The sequence below is a fragment of the Dermacentor albipictus genome, unplaced genomic scaffold (assembly GCF_038994185.2).
Source record: "Dermacentor albipictus isolate Rhodes 1998 colony unplaced genomic scaffold, USDA_Dalb.pri_finalv2 scaffold_25, whole genome shotgun sequence".
Lineage (NCBI taxonomy): Eukaryota > Metazoa > Arthropoda > Arachnida > Ixodida > Ixodidae > Dermacentor > Dermacentor albipictus.
The window spans coordinates 550,104-568,794 of NW_027225579.1; the positions used below are offsets into that span (position 1 = coordinate 550,104).

Sequence of the window (18,691 nt, forward strand, 5' to 3'; positions counted from 1 at the left end):
ATAATGTTCACGTGTGCTCGAAGGCCCGACTTAGGCCTTTTAATGAGCAGGCCCGAGTCCGGCCCAAGCTTTCGGGTTGGCCCAGGCCTGTGCAGTGCTCTAGACAAACATTCCTGCATGGCACATTAATTTACGCTTTGCATCCTACATACTATGACTACAAATGTAAACTGTCAAGTGCCCAACCCTCTCTACCATATGGTACAGGAGTGCGAGCACAACACAGGCACCCCCCCCCCCCCCCCCCTCCCATTTCCCAACCAACTGTGAAGCAGTGGGAGGACCAGGGAACCAGCTCAAACTCTGTTCACCAGTACTAACTGGTGGATAACGCCAAATTGGGGCCACAGGACCATGGCATTCTGGACTGAGGAAGCCATCCACCCGGGGATAATGTAAAACCATTTGTCTGCTGATTTTAGCAATAAAGTTCATTCCTCATTCTCCTCTCATGATTTTTGTGATTGCTTTCCCATCAATGTCGCAATTGCGTTCATTTTTTCATGAATATTATTCCACCATCTTGGGTGTAGCTTCTCTCTGTATATATTCTGTAAATACATATTCCTTTGCCTGCTGTTATCCCTGTCACATTTTGGCGGTGGTGTGGAGTATCAAATCAATACAACCGAACTCTCCAGTGGCTAAAGCTTGACTTTTCCCGCAATGGCAGAAGAGACAGCTCCCACGTCAATGGTTGCCTTTGCCCAGCCAAAATACTTGGGCACGTTCTGAAGAACCGATGATGGTGACGTTGAAGATTAGTTAGTGATCTACAAGCGTGCAAGTAAGAACAATGGATAGGATAACAGAGTCATGTTGGCAAACATTCTATTCTATCTACAAGAGACAGCAAGGGTGTGGTGGAACCATGAAGAGGAAATCAGTAGGTGGAATACTTGCAAGGAAAAGATGCATGCTCTGTTTGGCAAGTTTGTTCGCCCAAAGATCACAGAGAAGAAGGAGCTAGCATCACGTGCCCAAATATCCACGGAATCCTATCAGTAAACTTCCAATATGAAAGCTTTCTCGCTAGCTCCAGCTCCGAAAGAACAGAACTGTCACCCAGCAAGTTTGAATGGAATTGATTAGAGGAAAAGAATCTCCAGCTGTAACAACCTTGGTTTTTCCCGGAACCCCATTTCCCAATTGCTACTGTTCATAGAGTTTCAGATGATCAGTGTCTTTGGGTCAGAAAACAGTGAGAACTTCTCCTCGCAAGATCTGGACCACCTATTACAAATGCGGAAGATAAATATTTTCTCGTCATTATGGACACAGATATGCCCAACAATTTGCTGCAAAATCGCACACAGGATGACTAAATGCTTTTATTTTCCCATTCGTACCGCATAGGAGAGTCCCAAGCTGCTTCCGCCATCCGTCGGCTAGCGCAAGAAACAATAGCGAGTTGTGGTGCCGCACTCTCCACAGAGGCCCTACACAGTTTACACACTTCTCAGTCTTCCACCATGGTTTTCATTACACTGCAACAAACAGGAAACTATATAAGTAAAACAAGAAGAAACAAGTCACATGAAATTAGTTCAAGCAAGCACAAACTATTCTAGTGATTCATCAATAAACACAGATTTACCATCATGCAGTGGGCCCTGTCAAACATAGACTTTGAGTTGCTAAATAAAAGCCCACCCGTCTGCTTTCATCTGGTCCGGACACTGCTTTTACATGTAATTGCATGTGGAAAGATTCGGTGTAAGGACAAATGCATGTTGAGGTGGGAAACCCAGTGAGAACATCATGGATGCCCTGCACTTTCTTAACCTGCTATTAACCCTTTGAGGGTCAGTAACGTAAATATATGGCACCACGAACAAGTCCAAAATGGTCAATGCCGTATATTTACGGTGCCATCTGTATGTTTAAAAAGCACGGCAATTTCCTAAATTTTTCTTTTCTATCATGTACTGCCACTATGTGGGAATACAGGGAATTTTTTTCGTGCGCCTCCCTCTTGGTTTTCGTTGCATGGTTTGTTTTAGAGCTAGTTTGCTTCCGCACGTCTATGTACTACCGCTCGCGCATTGGCGCACAGGTGGGTGGGCGGCGGTATGGGTTTCGTTCCGCGGGCAGTTTCGGTTTCTTTCGCTTGCAAAACTGATGGCTAACTCGCTCAAAGGGCGACCACTTGTTTCTTGCTCATTTAGTGCTCACAAGGGTGCATATAGGAAGGATGCCATCGTGCATGCGTTTCCGTTCCTTCTTTTTTTTTTTTTGACACTCGCGAAAACTAATTGCATCTGGTTGGCAATAAGATGAAGATTAGCGGAAGTTTGTCACACATTTTGCTTTTTTGACGGACACACAACCACACAGGTTTTTCGAGTGCGCACACCTATGCAGTTCGATTACGCTATAGACGTAAATATTAGTGTAAGAGCAGGGACAGGTGAGAGTAGCGAAATATTCTCGTGTGTGCATATTCAAATCCTTGAACTATGTTTATAACAATGCATAAAATTTTAATTCCTATAAGTTTATTTCTTTTTTTATTGTTGTTATTCATGAATGAAGAGTACAATACACCAACGCAAAATATATTTTTCTCACTTTATGGTCACCCTAGAAAAATTACGGCAAATTTTTTTCGAAATAAAAAAAAATCGACCCTGGGCAGTCTCATATGGCGAAAGAAATTGACCCTCAAAGGGTTACTGCGCCCCTTTCTGACCTATATACATTAAACCACATGATAGCAGCATTTTGGTCAGTAGTTTTATGCAGCATAGCACACATTTGCTGAGATGATAATACCCTGAAGATGGAAAAAGTTAGCTCCTTAGCAAAGAAATAGTTAACGTAGACAACTGCCACTTCAGTGTGCCCCGTTTGGCAATTTGGGTCAGGTTATATCAGAGTATTGTACACAATATTGGTGATATTGTGCAAGTTTCCCACTGAAACACATAATTCTGTATACTAATATAAAAGTGTAATTCTACAAGACAGTGGTAATCAGACCATCAGGGTGACTGGGCGTTCCACAGCACAGCACAGGGAAAATTGTGGTAGGCCAGAGTTATTGCAGCCTGTATGAGGCCAAACACAAATTTAATTATAAATAGGTAGAATCAGTCTTCTTTATCTTAATTTAAGAATAAATTTTGCCTTATTGCTTTTGTGATCTTTATCCTTGTTACTTTCAAATATACTCTTAAGAGACAGTACTCAGTTCTCTGTGCTTTACCTCAATATTGTTGCTTATGTTGGTCAATCGGTGGAATTGCTGATTTCATAGACAGAGACTGACAAAAAGGCTTGAGAACAAGTTAAGGACCGTGCAAAGAGCGATGGAATGAAGAATGCTAGGCATAACTTTAAGAGACAGAAGAAAAGCAGTATGGATTACAGAGCACACGGGCATAAATGATATTCTAATAGACAATAAGAGAAAAAATGGCACTGGGCAGGTCATGTAATGCGCCGATTAGATAACCGTTGGACCATTAGGGTGACAAAATTAAAGGAAGAGTTAACCACGGCAGCTTTGTGTACAACAGGCATTTAAGCACAGAGACCACAAAACTTCTCATAACAGCACAGTAGAGATAGGTTATTTATTCAACATTGTGCATACATTTCGGGACAGCAAACATCAGAAAAAGTATGTTAGTAACCTATTTACCTGCTTGTCAAGTAACGCTAATTTCAGATTGTTAGCTACATTAGCAAATGTTTTTAAAGATGAAGGAAGTCAGTTCTCAAGACGTGTCCACTTTTTATGTCTCCCAAGACAAGCATCAGTTTCAAGATATCTATGAAAGTTTCCAGCCAGAATTAATCAACCTTCCAGTTATTTTCCCAGAAGTCATTTCTTATGCATTGCTGTACAAAGCTACTGTCTTAAACACTGATGTAGTTTGTGTCAGCAATAAGCAGTCATCTTTATTATCTTGACCCAATTTTCAAGCTTGAATTATGCATTGCATGTTAAAAAAACACGCTTCCTACAGCAACCTTGCAAAATTTGAGAGCATTCAGTGCAGTACAATATTTGTATTTGATTTTTTTTTATACTGCAGCTCAACCATACAGCAGTTTGGCAACACTAACCCCCATATTCTGCATCTTAAATTGAAGCCCATGCTTGACTTGATTTAAATGACGCCTGTTGTGAATGCACCAAAGGAAACACAATGAGCGTCTAGGGTGCATTCACACCAGGCGTCATTTACATCAAATCAAGCATGGGTGTCAAGTTAAGATGCATTTCTGAATATGGGGGTAAATGTTGATGAAAGGAACCACACCCCTTTGCTAAGGCTCCCTTGTAGTAATGGAGGCGAATCACAGAGGCAATAGTTTTGCATACTGCAAGCACTGGAAGCAATTGTAGTAGCCAGAAATACCTCATGGCTACCATGCAATATATTGTTTACACATATCCATCTTGGCAGTCAGTGCAACATAGTGTCTACAAACCTTCTCCAGTTTGTGCTGCTTTTATCGTGTAAGTGAAAGAATTGTGGGCACAATTCAATGGCAACACCCTTGTGGCCAGGTTGGGAGCCAGAGCATTCGATGCAAGACGATAAAGTAACTGGTTACATGCGAGTGGTTAGTCAGAAACTTTATTGAATTACAGTGAGCATTACTTAGTAAAAAAAGTAACAAATCAATTACAAAACTACCAAACAATGTAATTGATCAGAAGAAATTAATTACATGTAATTCATTACCTACGCGTCTGAAACAGCTTTAAATCAAATGGCAGTTCCACAACATCACTTTTCATCATAGAATGCTGCATGGTCTGTGGCTTCTGAAACCTACAACCCGTTCATTTTTCGTGGACGGGGACGATACCAGTAGTACGCCTCACAGAAATAATCAATTTTTTTGAGAACCAGTGGCAACAAAATTATTACTCACTAGAGATGTGGTGCTGCCTGCAATTAGCTTTATGTTACCCCAGATTATTTTAGCTTAACGGTTCTGCTTTAACTCTGCGAATGTTGACAGCAATTGTGCGCCACTGTGGCCACGGGGTCTAATAAGGACAGTGCCCAAATGGCCATTAGATAGAGACAAGCATCCCATGTTCACAGTGTGTGTGCATATATGTGACCATATTGGCCACTGAAACTCTACTCTCAGTTACAATTATGAACTCAGAACAGTCGGAGGAACATGTCATGACACCTTTAAGTTTTTGGTAATGATTAGCTTCAATTCCGTAAGTGTAACATGTGCCTTAAAACAAATTATTCAATGGTTAATTGCTAAATTACAGTAAATGGTAGGATTATTAATTATCGCACTTTCTAATATCGCCAGCAGAAAAAAATGCATTGCAAAAAAAACGTTTATCATTATTGCATCGTGTTTCAGACATTATTAAATGTCATCCCTGAAGCATATGTTGCTATTAAACAAGTGGCAACACACTCTTTTTTAATGTAGCAATGTGAATGCTACATATCAACTCCACAAAACACCTATGCAATTAGCCACACAATAGTGATGCAATGCATACAAAGCCAGCTACCATAATATGCATAGTAGAGAACAAATATTTATGATATTCTGCACTTGGGTCGTGTGACCTACTGTGCTCAGAATATTGGTGCTGCGTCATGACAGATCGCTAGCCCAAAGCAATGGTCTCTGGAAGACGTACTGCCATCATACTTTATACTTTATTTACGCCGGATAGCCCACCCACCATGTGCATAACTTGCAATTTCCAATGATGTATCATGAGGAATTCATAATATCAACCAATAGTGAAAATATCTGTGTGCTGGTGAGAGAAATCTTAATAATAGGTGGGGAGGTTAGCTGAGCAAAAGGTTTGGCATGCTACTACAGGTTTACTGTATAACAAGATACCAAAGAATGGGAAAAAAAAAATGCACATGCATCCACTCGTACAAAAGCTTGGTAAGGGGCAGCAGTGAGCACTACGAGATCAACAAAGAGAAAAATAGAGCTCTATGGCACCGTCAATAAACAAAATGTTATCCATCTTTCTCCTTTTGTCTGCACCAACAAAATCAGGAATGGTCATGTGGAGCCTACAAATGCAAAGATTGGTGCCGCTAAATGTTTCACAGTACCCAAGAACATACGTGAGCTAAAAAGGTATATAGGGTTGACTGTTTGTTTTTTGCCGTATTGTGAAGACCTATGCTTCCCTAGCTGAGCCTCCGAGTCGACTGACCAAAAAAGGCACAGTGTTTGTTCGAGCAGTAAACAACAGACTTACAAGCCAAAGAGAAGATTTCTCCAAAAGACAGTGCTGAGGTTGCACAGCCCGAAGGCAGAGACTGAACTGCATACAGATACAAGCAGCACAGGATTAGCTGACATGTTGCTGCAGAAGGGGGAAGATGGAGAGTTCCACCACGTGTACTGCATTAGCAAGACGATGACTGAAACAAAGAGAAACTACCCCTCAAGGAAGTTGCAACTAATGGCTGTAGTGTGGGCAATAGAGCGTCTCAGGTTGTTCGTAATAGGGATTCATTTCATCCTAGTGGCAGAGTGCCAAGCTTTGGTATACCTAAATGCCCAATGTCCACAAAAACCACAGATTTCACGGTAGTATGACCTTTCCAAAGGTATGACTTCACTGTGAAGCATGTCAATTCGTTGAGCCGTGGACCAGTTTAACCACCTGACGACACTATGGAAGGTGTCCTACATGAAAAGCTGGATGCTTACCTGACCATCTGTCTGGGGAACCAAGTAGTGACAATGCAAGTTGCTGACAAGAAACTGAAGAGGCTCTAGGGTGGTTGCTTGGGCTAGTTGGTAATTCATGATCAAAAATAATGTACAGCACGAAGGACAAGGACAGCGATAGACGACATACACAGCGCTGCACCACCGACATACAGCGCTGTGTATGTCATCTATCGCTGTCCTTGTCCTTCACGCTGTACGTAATTTTTTAAGAGGCTCATCATGGTATTGAGCAAATTAGTTGCAGAACATACACGAGAAGAAGCATACAAAGTGAAAGGTTTTGCATTCAGGTAGGGCTGGTTTGTGAGACTAGAGAGTGATGATGGTCAACCCATTTTTGCGATCCCTAATGGAATGAGAAAGTCAATCGTGCAGTTGAATGACCTGATGGGTCACATCTAAGTTGACCACACCATTCAGAAAATCAAGGAGTGGTTCTGGTTTTCACAGATGAAGAGGTATGTAAGGCGACTCGTTGCAAGCTGTTTCAAGATGCCTTGTAAACAAAACACCAGCAGACAAGGACAGCTTAGCCCAGCTGAAGTTGGCAGACGACCTTTTGAGACCATACATGGGGGCTACCTGGGACTTTTCGTTCAGAGCTCCAAGCAGAACCAGTACCTCTTCATTCTGGTGAACAACCTTACAAAGTATGTCAGACTGTTCCCAGTGCTCGACATAGTTTCAAAGCAGTGCTCAAGGTGCTAGAAGAATTCTTTCTAGAGAGCGGGTTCCCAAAAAAGATTGTGACTGAGTCAGTATCAAAGGAATTTGAAGGGTTTTGTACAAAATGAGGCATACAGCATGTCCTAATCTCCTCAAGACACCCGAGAGCCAATGGGGAAGCGGAGAGAGTAAATCAGACAGTGGCTACAGCATCTACGCAGAGTGTGTCACAAAAAAATTGGGATGCAAAGATTAGGGATGTTGAATGCAACCTAAACAATACATTTAACTATGCAACTGGTGAGACAGCATTCCAATTACTACGTAGCTATAAGCCAGAGTTCTATGGTGGCACGCCTTGCGACATCTGACAGAGTTCGATGATGAAGTTAAATGGCAAGATCCAGAGGAGCTGCGCAGCAATGTCAGGACAAGGCTGTTGGAGGAGCAGAAAAAGATGAAAGGTGCCTTTGATAAAAGCATGTTCCTGCTGTGAAGTATGATGTAGGAGAGATAGTCTTCATGTCCCGTGTACCAGAGAGGACAGGGGATCCAACGAGGATTCAAGAGAAGTACAGAGGTCATTTGGTTGTGACACGGGTGCTCCCATTGGAAACCTGTAAGTTGGCCCAGCTCTAAGAGAGGCCTAGAAGATATTATGTGACAATGGTGCATGAGTCTTATCTGAAGCCATAAAAGGGAGCTGAAGAGTGTAACCGACTCTAATGACAATGACAACTCTTTAGGACAATTGCTACGATGTTCAATAGAAAGACACCAACGCACTTTAACGACTACAAGCTCTAGACCTAGATTTTGTATGAAGTGTGTAATGAACTTAGTGATTGGCATGCAGAACACATAATGAGGGCATTTAACAAGTCAAGGTGCCCGAGTGTTAGAAGTTACGTTAGCTGATCGCTAGTGCCACACAGGGCTCATACAGAACACTTGATTCAATATTCAAGGACAATTCAAGGATTTTAAAAAAAATTCAATTATGGAGTTTTACGTGTCAAAACCACTTTCTGATTATGAGGCACGCCGTAGTGGAGGACTCCGGAAATTTCGACCACCTGGGGTTCTTTAACGTGCACCTAAATTTAAGTACACGGGTGTTGTCGCATTTCGGCCCCATCGAAATGCGGCCGCCGTGGCCGGGATTCGATCCCGCGACCTCGTGCTCAGCAGCCTAACACCAAAGCCACTGAGCAACCGCAGCGGGTAATTCAAGGATTTAAAGAATGTCATTCAAGGAAGAGAAACAAGTATTCTTCATACATATAAACTTAAAAATAGTAATATCTCCTTCTCAGCTGCAATTTCTTGCAGCTAAGCAGCTGCGGAGTTGGACACATGCTTCAAGCTCTTCAACTGGCTTTTCGAAGTTGACTTTCCCATTGTAGTGATGTCAATCGCCTTCTGACATGATGGTTAGTAGAAGTGTTCAAAGATATTACAGCCAAAGGTACTCGTGTTAAAGCCGAAAGGCTGAAACTTTCCACCTGGCATTTCTACAGCCTATAGGTCAAACATGGAGCCGTATGACTCAGAAACCTGGTTTTCAGCAAAAATGGAAGTTCAAAACTTTCAGTGAAAGGTTTGAACGTGAAAACCGTTATAGGATCTACCGTTATGGCCATGATGTTCCTGCTGGTGGGGGTGGATCTCCATAAATGATCAACTTTCTTTGTCACATGTGCCAGTAGTGTCTGGTAGAGTTTGTGTGTGTATGTGTTGCTATTCATAATCGTGACTGCGTTTCTTTCGCATTTTATAGACTCCCAGGAGCACCAATATCTTTACATCATGCAATGATTTACATGCTGTTCTAAACAACCTAACTGTTTGGTATCGTACACCACCTTTGTTTCTTGGGGGGGGGGGGGGAATTTAATTTCTTAATATTTTGTGGAGAAGTGATTCTGTTTTTCCTACCCCATCAAAAAGCTCATCCGAGGATCTCTGTTCGGAATTTAACCTGTCACAGTTAGTACATGAACCCACCCGTACAACTTCTACGTCATCTAACATCCTACACCTTATTTTAACCACTGTGCTTGATTTTGTTTCAAAACCGATTTACCTCCAGGGCTTAAGTGATCACTTGATTAATTTCACGTTGAAAACGCACATATCTTCCAAGAGAAGAAGTAAAGTGCTGACGTGCTGACATACCCTTAATAATTGTTGAACTGGAAATGTTTACCAGCAACTACATTGCTAAATTTGGTGAACGCTCTTCCGAAGAAAACTGACAGCTCTACAAAAATTAATTGCTCTATTTGATTGCCTGCTTATACCTCGAAGGAACATGCCTTATAACTCACACTCGCCTTGGTTTAATCATTTTCCTAAGCGACTAGGCAACAAAAAGAAACGTACTCTCCATCGTGCCAAACAAACCAATCCTGCCGATGGCTGGCATGCTTACCATCATGGGGAAGCCAAGTACATTTATGCTACTAGCAATGCTAAAAAAACTTATTTTACTGTTACACTGCCATCCCTATTACTAACTAATCCACGCAAATTCGGGAGCATTGTTAGCGACAAGAAAGCTGACACTATCCAGTTCATGTTGATAACAACAATGTTGAAGAAAACGTGTGTTGCACCGTGTTAAATGAAGTGTTTACCTAATTCTTTTGTGATAACAATCTCATCGATTCACTGGATTTTACTCATTCCTTGTCTGGCACTATGAATTTCATATTAGTTGACTTGGTTGGTATAACTGTTTAATTGGTAATCAAAAGATTTTATCTTCTGCAGGTTCTGATCTTATTAATTAAAACATTATTTATTATTTTTATCCTAAATCTTATTAATTAAACCTTAAATTAAACAATAAATCTTATTAATTAAATCGGGCAATGTGCATTGTCCCGAGAACTACCACCCCATCTCCATGCAAATCTTTAGAACACACAATATATTCTGACCTGATCGAGTTCCTAGAAAGTGACTCGTTTTTCCATTCATCTCAGCACTGTTTTAGAAAAATGTTTTAATATGATACTCAACTTCTTTGTTTCACTAAAAATATGTTCGCCACCTTAGATCAAGGATTTGATATTGACTGTATTTCTTTAGATTTTGACAAAGCTTTCTACTCCCTATGTTATGACCTACTCTTATCTATAAACTTAATCAGCTTAACATTTACCCAAATGTGCTGTCTGGGACTGAGCAGTATCTTTCCAATCGAACTCAACGTGTCACGCCCAATAACTATTTATCTGCTTTGTCACCAGTTGCATCCAAACTGCCACAAGGATCCGTCTTGGTGCCTTTGCTCTTCTCAATTTATATTAATGATCTCCCTAATTCTGTAACCTCACCATCAATTAAGCTATACACAGATGATTGTGTAATATGCCACAGGATCACTAACCCTGATGATTCATGTAAGCTGCAAGGGGAGATCCACAATATGTCACTGTGGTGTAACAAATGGCTTATGAAACTCAGCGCTAGTAATTGTAAATCGATGTGCATATCATGTATGGTCAGCAATGTCAATCAGTGTAGATATGTACTGAATGAAACTTTGCTAGCATCAGTTAACACTCACAAATATTTTAGCCTTCACGTAACTAATGATCTATCATGGAATATGCCTGCTAATTGTATTACTGCTACTGTTAATTGCATGTTAGGATACCTTCGTTGTAATTTTTGTACTTTTCCTACTTCTACAAAACCCTAGCTCGCTGAAAACTAAAATATGCATCTGCCATTTGGGATAACAATCAAGCATCACACACCCTTACCCTTTAGACGAAGCAAAATCGAGCAGCTCGCTTTATTTTATCGAACTATTGCCACCATTCCAGTGTAACATCCACGAAAAAAACCTGAATCTGCTAGATGTGCTCATCTTTGCCTATTTCACAAAGTTTAACACTCCAGCCACATGCTGAAGAAACAACTTAACCCCCACCTTTCTATGTTTCACCCCAATCTAATCACAGATATAAAGTTGTTGTCCCATCCTGCTGAACAAACAGGTACCATGATTCCTTTTTACACCGCACAACTGTTGACTGGAACCACCTTCCTGCTTCCATCATTAACATCACAGATGCATCTTCATTCAAAACAATAGTCTATCACGCTATTACTTAAAATTTTTTTTTATATTGTAAGGAAGATAACGAACGTGCGCACAGAGTCAGCAGCATCGGCAGCATCAAGCGCGCAGCAGAGGCTCGAGCTCGGGAACTGCTCGGTGCATCCTAGAACCGACGGTCGCTGCGAACCCCAATAAATCTCCTTTATAAGTGGTGGAGCCGTGCTGGGTAACGTTCCATTCTACCATCCTGGAACTCCGTTCTCGGACGCTACCCTCCGCCATGCCGGACGCCGACCAGCACTCTTCCATCGCCACCCGTCCTTTGCGCTGGCACCGTTTGCCAGTGGGAGCCTCCTATCTTCAAAGGAACCGACGACAACGACGTTGAAGAGTGGCTGTCATCTTACGAACGGGTGAGCGTTCACAACAAATGGAATGACTCGGACAAGCTGGTTTACGTGTCATTCTACCTCGCGGGCGTGGCCAGTCTCTGGTTCAGAAATCATGAAAGGGATATGCGAACGTGGTCGGCGTTCAAGACGTCGATTAGAGAAGTATTTCACCGACCCGCCATCAGGAAACTCACGCGCACACGCGTGAGTTTCCTGATGCGTGAAACATGTGAAACACATGCGCACAGGACATGGGTGAGACATTCACCAGCTATATAGAAGATGTTCTAGATTTGTGCAGGCGCGTGAACGCTGCCATGACGGAAGCGGAAAAGATCAAGCACGTCATGAAGGGAATCGATGATGCGTTCCAGATGCTTCTGGCCAAGGACCCGCGCACTGTTGGCGACGTCATCAGCTTGTGCCAGAGCTATGATGAATTACGTAAGCAGCGAGCTCTGACAAGGCGACATTTTACACCAAATGCGGTGTCACTCTGCAGCCTGACCACCAGCCCAGAACAAGCCTCCCTGATAACTCAAATCAAGGATTTCGTCCGCAAGGAAGTCGCACAACAGCTATCTCTGGTGTCCGTCACTCAGGAGTCTGCCAGCACTTTGCTGTCTCATCTCTGTAACGTGATCCATGAAGAGGTCGCGGAAGCGCTGCCGGCTGTTCACCAGCAGGATGTCGTGACTACACTAGTCACTTATGCTACGGTTGCTGCAATGGCCCCTCGCACTGGGCCCGTGCATTGCTTCCAGCAGCCTGTGCACCGCCCTCCCCTTCCCGTCCCCTGGACCACCACTGCCGTCGCTAACCCATGGCGTACGCCGGACAATTGCCCTATATGCTTCGCACATAGGTATCCTGGTCATGTCGCAAGGTTCTGCCGTCGCCGATCGCAGGCGTTTGATGACGATCGCCAAGCGCCCTATGTGCCGCCTGATTCAAATGCGCCTTACGGACCCTTCGACCCATCACCAGCTCGCTACCAGACTGATCGCCATCCTCGCTTTGAACGCCTCCGATCACTTTCCCCTATGAGTCGATGACCCGTCTCCAACGAAGAGGGAAACTAGACGACGCAGTTCCTGAGGCAAGAACAGTGCAAGTGTCAACATGCCGAAGTCCTGCTCATTTACCTGCCAACGTCATTGATGTGTTTATCGAAGATGTCGCTACAGTCGCCCTCGTCGATACCGGTGCTGCTATTTCAGTTATGGATGCCAGGTTTTGCCGTTCGCTTCGTTAAGTGATGACGTCTCTGTCTGGATTGTCGCTTCGAACAGCGAGTGCTCAACCCATTTGCCCTACCACTGCTTGTACTGCCCGTGTTATCATACAGGACGTTTTGAACACGATTCAATTCATAGTTCTTTCATCGTGCTCCCACGCCGTTATCCTAGGATGGGATTTTCTCTCACGCCACAATGCCATCATCAATTGCGCTCGGGCTGAGATTGAACTTTTCCACCTTGGTGACCTGGCTTCCGTCGATGCTCATCCAGCCGCTAAAATTGCCCTGAAAGAAGCCACCTGTATTCTGCTGTGCTCTTCAGCATTCGTACCAGTCTTCTGTAGTACCATATCTGACGGGACAGACTTCTTCATGCCCTCTCATCACTTTGTTACCCGAAAAGCTCTTCCTTTGCCCTTTGCAGCTCTTGACCTTGCCACCAGTGTCAGCACGATACCCATTTACAATCATCTTTCAACGCTACCATCACTGCTCCGCCGCGAATGCTTTGTTTCGTCGAGTCGGTCGATTCAACACGAATTGTCTCCGTCCTCGACGAAGTGCCTTCTACTGCCGTCCAGGAACTGAGTGCCCTCTCAGTACCCGACTCGACATGGACTGGTGTGTTCAGCCCATTCATCACCGAAGATCTGACGCATTCGCAGTGATCTCAACCACTCACAATCCTTCAGCACTTCCACCGTTCTTTTGACGTTGCGCAAACATCTCTTGGCCATGCAACGACGGTTGAGCATTACATCGATACTGGCTCTCACTCACCGCTGCGACAAAGACCATATCACGTGTCCGCTATGGAACGTCGCGTCATTGCAGACCAGGTCGATGACATGCCCCGTCGAGGCGTCATTCAACCTTCCCAAAGCCCATGGGCCTCTCCCGTGGTCCTCGTCACAAAAAAAGACAGTTCCATCCGCTCCTGTGTTGATTTTCGACGGGTGAACAAGATCACGCTGAAGGACATCTACCTATTACCACGCATCGATGACGTTCTGGACTGTTTGCAGGGAGCCGAGTTCTTTTCTTCGCTGGATTTGCGGTCAGGCTACTGGCAGGTTCCGATGGCAGAGGCCAATCGCTCAAAGACTGCCTTTGTTACACTAGACGGCTTGTATGAATTCACCATCATGCCTTTCGGACTTTGCAACGCACCTGCTACGTTCGAAAGAATGATGGATAATGCTCTGCGTGGCCTCAAATGGAAAATCTGTCTTCGCTATCTTGACGACATTGTGGTGTTCGCCCCTGATTTCGCAACGCACCTGCTCCGCCTCCAGCACGTACTCACTTGCTTGACCAACGCCGGGTTGCAACTTAACCTGAAGAAGTGTCGATTTGCTGTTCGTCAGCTTACAATTTTAGGCCATGTCGTGTCAAAGGAGGGCATTTGCCCGGATCCCGAGAAGCTACGCGCGGTTACTGCATTCCCAAAACCTACCACTATGAAAGAGCTACACAGTTTTATCGGCCTCTGCTCTTACTTCCGGCGATTCGTTCGAAACTTTGCGTCAATTATATCGCCTCTCACGCAGCTCCTTGGTGGCGCTAGAGATCTCTCATCATGGTCTCCAGCGTGTGACGACGCCTTCACAACCTTGCGCCGTCTTCTCACGATGCCACCCATTCTTCGCCATTTTGACCCTCAAGCGCCAACCGAAATCCATACCGATGCAAGTGGTGTAGGCCTTGGCGCTGTGTTGGCACAGCGTTAACCTGGCCACACAGAATACGGCATCGCATATGCGAGTCGCACGGCGACCAAGGCGGAGACAAATTACAGTGTTACAGAAAAGGAGTGTTTGGTCATTGTGTGGGCGCTTGGGAAGTTTCGCCCATATTTATACGGCCAATCGTTTGACGTAGTGACTGACCACCACGCACTATGTTGGCTGTCGACACTCAAAGATCCATCGGGCCGCCTTGCCCACTGGGCATGCGAATCCAAGAATATGACATCCGCGTGATTTACCGTTACGGGCGAAAGCGCTCCGGCGCTGACGCGCTATTCTGATCACCGCTTCCCCCGAAGGCCAGTGGCGACTCCTGCAAGTGCACATTATCCTCTCTGGACGTTGACACTATCTCTGCTGCACAGCGTAATGATCCCTGGACTGCATCTCTACTGGACCTTCTCTCGGATACGTTGAAAGTTCTGGCGTCACGTACGCTTCAGCGCCAAGTTCCTCGTCTTGCGATCCGAGACAAGCTACTATATTGACGCAACTATGCCCCAGAGGGACGCACCTGGTTACTCGTCATTCCGAGAATCATGCGATCAGAGCTATGCTCCTCGTTCCACGTCGACCCTCAGTGTGGCCACGCGGGAGCCTTCAAGACCTACGAAAGACTTCGACACCGCTATTACTGGCGGGGAATGTACAATTTCGTTCGAAAGTTCGTCCGCTCTTGTCATGAGTGCCAACGCCGCAAAGCGCCACTGCACAATTCTGCCGGTGAACTCCAGCCTTTACAATGCCCATCCCGACCCTTTGATCGTGTGGGCATAGATCTCTACGGGCCACTTCCATTGACTCCTACCGGCAACAGGTGGATAATCCTTGCGGTAGACCATTTAACCCGTTATGTGGAGACTGCTGCTCTCTCAAATGCTACAGTGCAGGAGGTCGCCAATCTGATACTTCGACGTTTTCTCCTTCGTCATGGAGGTCCCGGTAAACTTTTAAGCGACAGAGGCTGCGCCTTCTTATCTGAAGTCATCAAACAACTACTTGCTGAATGTGCTATTGTTCATCATAAATGCACTGCTTATCACCCACAGACTAACGGTACCACGGAACACTTTAATTGAACTCTTGATGACATGCTCGCCATGTATGTCTCACCTGATCACTCTAATTGGGACCTAGTTCTTCCATTTGTCACCTACGCCTACAACACCGCGACTCAGGCCGCTACCATATTCTCACCCTTTTACCTTCTTTACGGCCGTCATCCTTAGCACATAATTGACACCATTCTGACCTACCGGCCGGACTCATCCGAATGCCTGCCGATCTCGGAAGCCGCCAGACACGCAGAGGAATGTCGCCAGCTGGCCCGCCGATTCACCTCGGACAACCAGAATCATCAAAAAGCCGTTCACGATGCCCAGAACTCGACTCCCACTTTTCTCCCAGGCACTCTCGTCTGGTTGTTAGTGCCACACCACACGCCTGGGCTCGCTTCAAACCTCCTTCCGAAGTACGGCGGGCCATACCACGTTCTCGAGAGAACATGACCCGTTAATTACCTGGTTGAGCAGCTAACGCTGCCATCCGACATGCGACGTCATAACCGCGAAGTCGTTCACGTTCAGCGTATCAAGCCGTATCACTATTCTACCGCCCTTCCAGAAAACTATGTCGCCAGGATGGCTCCTTTATTTCCACGGGGCCATTGTAAGGAAGACAACGAACGTGCGCACAGAGTCAGCAGCATCAGCAGTATCAAGCGCGCAGCAGAGGCTCGAGCTCGAGAACTGCTCGGTGCATCCTAGAACTGACGGTCACTACAAACCCCAATAAATCTCCTTTATAATATATACCTGTCTGTATATTATATTGCTTGGTTACCACTGCTTTCTGTAGTGCCTTCGGGCCTTCAAAGTATGTATAATATACAATCAATAATGAAATACTCGATAACTAAATAAATGATGAAGTGATGAACTAGCAAAAACAGCCAAATGGTAGCACGGCTTGGTCACTTGGATCTCACCTTCTCTAGCTCTACAATGGCAATTGTAATACAAAGAAGCTTGGACAATAAGATAAAGAAGGGTATGGACATGCCATATTGTAATCGTTAAGCGACACTCCCAAACGAAAATATCTAGGATTGTTTCCTGATAGACAGTGTCTATGGCACAGCCTCTACACAGTTTGTCACTTCGAATGTTCAAAAGTTGTCCCAAACCCCTGTTTTCAAGGAACAAGGAGCACACTCATTTTCAAGGAGCTTTAAAGGTCTCTGAATCTCTTTTTTCCAAATTCGAGGGTTTTCAATGATTTCAAGGAGGTGTACGAACCCTGGCCACAGCTACAGGGCAGTGAGCACAGATAAAATAGGAGATGAAGGCACACATGGCAGGTGCAAGCAGTGGTGTGCTGACATTCGTATGAATAAATATTCTTTTCTGTGTGTTTTAGCCAAGGAGGAGCTAGCACAAGTCACAGCAATATATGCTTTTAAGTAGTACCAACAGTGAAAATAAAGCTTACATGAAGAAGACTAGGTCATATATTGGCTTAAAGTGTTAACTAAAGTTTCTGACTAGCAGCAAATACACATTCAACTTATTTTAATGTTTCAGCACATAACTCAATGCGACTTATGTTTGTGCAAAAATAACCACATCTTCCGACAAGCCACACAGTGTTATGTTTTTACTACGCATGGTTATGTACCCGAAGCGCTCGTGAATAAGATGCACACACTGTCTTCAACGTTTCAGACACTCATAGTCTTACTTTGGCAGAGAATGTCACACTCGGATATGGGCACCCTCATGAGGGCCTTTGTCACCCACATTTGCCCTCACCCTCACGTGGTGAGCTGAGGATCACCTTTCAGGAGATTGGTGTGGGAGGGTGGAGATTGTGAGCTGAAGGCGAGGAAGGGTGTGGCGACGATGTGAGGTTAAATGAGGAAAAGGCAATTCATATTCTTTAAGTACACAAGAGCCCGGCTGAGTTGCATTTTGGTAGGTCTGAGAGCGAGTGAACCCAGCTGAGTAAAGTTTTGGCGAGTATGAGTCCGAGAGAGCCCAGCTGAGCAAAAGTTTGGTGAGTCCGAGTTCATGTGAGCCCTGAGCAAAACGTAGATTTTGTGAATGAGTCTGAGTGAGTTCTATTTATCTTGCTGGGTTGTATTTGGGTGAGTCTGAGTGCGACTGAGCCTGGCCGAGTTGAAATTTGGGAAGTCTGAGTCCGAGCGAGCCCAGCTGAGCAAAAGTTGGGCAAGTCTGAGTCCACATGAGTCCGGCTGAGTATAATTTCGGTGAGTCAGAGTCCAAATAAGTCCGGAGCAAAAAATATATTTTGTGAGTGAGCCCGAGTGTGTTCTGTTTATTTTGCCGATCTAAACACAAAGAGAACCTTAGCTAAATTAACGGTGGGAAAAGCAATATGATCCTGGATACATATCACAAGTGCAGAAAAAAAACATCAAACATGGGAATATGTGGCTCTGCCCCACAACTGCGATTTCCCCCTCCCCTTCATGAATGCATGCCTCCACTTTCGCCTACGGCTTTTGTGGAGCACTGGTAGCGAAAGTTCGTGCTGCTTCATCCGGATTACTGGCGCCATCCTTCCCCCCTTCCTTGTATTTTGTCTGCTTGGTATTAAGCAGGCTTGGAAGGGAAGCAGGGGAAGCATCACTGCTAAGCGCAATGCATCCGGGCACATGCAAGTATAGTGCATGCCGTGTAAGCATTCCATTTCTTTCTTGCAGCCAAGGTCAAACAAGGTGCACTGTGGGCTGTGTTACTGCAAGAAGCAAGCAAGTTCGATACTGTCACAGTTTCTCCTGTCTAGTAGGTTTCATCAGCACAGCTACTATTCCCATTCATCATTCATTAGAACC

General features: G+C 44.6%; 1 protein-coding gene across 7 annotated transcripts in view; it reads right to left on the minus strand.

Annotated features, from left to right (window-relative positions):
• Window positions 1-18,691, minus strand: part of LOC135914836 (uncharacterized) — a 126,746-nt gene that overhangs the window by 103,595 nt on the left and 4,460 nt on the right. For 6 of the 7 annotated variants that reach the window (XM_070529622.1, XM_070529621.1, XM_070529620.1 and 3 more), the window contains exon 2: window positions 1,350-1,487. The exons of the other annotated variant lie outside the window; for it this stretch is intronic. The gene's annotated coding sequence lies outside the window, so the exon portion shown is untranslated. The remainder of the gene's footprint in view (window positions 1-1,349; window positions 1,488-18,691) is intronic. 7 annotated transcript variants of the gene reach the window in all.